Source organism: Pinus tabuliformis, chromosome 9 (assembly GCF_031772625.1).
Source record: "Pinus tabuliformis cultivar Carrire ecotype Pingquan chromosome 9, CPIR1, whole genome shotgun sequence".
Lineage (NCBI taxonomy): Eukaryota > Viridiplantae > Streptophyta > Pinopsida > Pinales > Pinaceae > Pinus > Pinus tabuliformis.
The window spans coordinates 110,959,168-110,961,264 of NC_142307.1; the positions used below are offsets into that span (position 1 = coordinate 110,959,168).

Here is a 2,097-nt window from a genome sequence, read left to right on the forward strand (position 1 = left end):
TGTTGGATATTCGTGGCTTTGTTGATGTAGACTGGGCTGGAGATCTCGATCAGAGAAGATCTACAAGTGAGTATGCGTTTAACCTATTTGGAGGTGCAGTCAGTTGGATGAGTAAGAAACAATCTGTAGTGGCACTATCAACTACAGAGGAAAAATACATGGTAGCCACTCATGCAAGAAAGGAAGCAGTTTGGTTGCAGAGATTGTGTTCAAGTATGGGGTTAGTACAGGGAGCTATAAGGATAGACTGTGACAGCAAAAGTGCAATTTTCTTGGTAAAGAACCTTGCTTACCATTCAAAGACAAATCACATTGATGTTCAGTATCAATTTGTGAGGGATATGATAGAAGACAAAAAGGTGTTGTTGGTAAAGGTGGACACTTTGAAGAATACTGCAGATGCATTGAGAAATGACTAAGCTCTCCTGTGGCCCCATGAGGAAAGAAAACAACAAGTGGGAGAATGTTGGGTTGTGTTATATTCTTTCCACGACTAACCTATGTAGTGAACCGGGGGGTTAGAGGTGGGGCAACAGCCCCCCTTGCCTAGGGTGTTTGAGGGGGGTGGGTAGCCCCCCTTTATGGGGTCTGGGGCAGCACCCCAGGAATTTTTTTTTTTGGACCCTATATTAGGTTAGGTGAACCTACCTATGGTTTTCAGTCCATGGTTTTGGACGCGATGGTTTTCGGTCCATGGTATTGGATGCTCCGACATGTATAAATATGTATTGTAACATTGAAAGGAATATAATGAAAAATCAAGGTGGTAGTCACGGTTTTGGGATCCAGGGGAAAATATCTATGTATATGTGTTTTATGTGTTATGCTCTCGCATTGTTTATTTTCTAGGTTTCAGAATTCGTATGCAGGTAATTTCTGTATGGGGTTCAAACCTACATATAGAATGTAAGCTAGCTTAAAACTTATAAGCTATGTGATTTACCAAATCAATTATGGATATCAAGGCTTCAGCAAAGTTCTATCATTCTGATCAACCTCGAGCCTTTCGACTCCAAGTTGAAGGAATTTCAAGTACTGGGAGGCCACATCAAGAACAACTACAATATCCATGGAATTTCCTTTAGGAAAAATACTCCTAAATAGATCTATAGCATTTTTCATTTTCTCTTTCCTCGACTTCCTCCATGATATTGGTTGCCCCACTTTAGCAGCACTGTTATTTGAGCTCATGTTTCTTGATTCCTAGCTTGATATGGGTGGAAAGAAGACACCATCTGAATTACTTTTCCCATTCAAAACTACCTTCTATTGGATAGCAAGCAGAATAAAGTGAACCACCTTTCCTCTGAATTCCATACATTCACATTGTCTATTCCTAGTTGGATTATCATTGCTAGTATGTCCATGATCTTGTGTTTGGCTTAGCTTCTCATTTCTTATGGCTTCAGTTGGTGTGTGACCAACATTGTCATCCTCTTCCTCATCAAAACACAATAGAGGTTCAATATCTCTGATATCTTCTTGCAATTGACTTTGATAACCTCCTTTTCTTAAGCCATTAGAACTCATTTAGCTTCTACTTTCTTCTTGCATGGAGCAAGCAAAAAACTTGTAACTAGCAGCCTCTACACTCAATTGCGTCCTATTTCATATTCCTTGAAAAGGCTTGTGAATGGAGTCATATGCTCCTTGTATGCAAACAACCCAACCTGGATAGTTGACTTAAATACCAAAGGTAATTCTAAAATGATTTCTCTCTTAGGTATTGTATTACAAACATAGATTTTATCCAAGCCTTTTCCAGAGTTAGATACCAGGTTTTGAAACTCGTGCACAATGGGAGGGTGGATAATGATTCAAACTATGCTTCTAGCCTTATAAAAAATAATGAATCACTTGGAACATGCTTCAAAGACCATGGGAAATTTTACCCCCAAAAAAAACATGCCCCTCTTCAAAAATCCATTGTAAATTTCAAGCCTACACTCCGGAAATTTTCCCAGAGATGATTTCAACTGTTGACTGCCAATCTAGAAAAATTGTGTAGCTTCCTTCTAGGACCTCAATTGATACATGGGATCCACTAATCAATATCAATGCTTCGTATAGCAATAATAAACATATTTCCTGGTGATA

General features: G+C 39.0%; 1 pseudogene; it reads right to left on the reverse strand.

The window, feature by feature from the left end:
- Nucleotides 1-960: 960 nt before the first annotated feature.
- On the reverse strand, nt 961-1,880 carry LOC149147323 (uncharacterized; annotated as a pseudogene).
- Nucleotides 1,881-2,097: the final 217 nt, after the last annotated feature.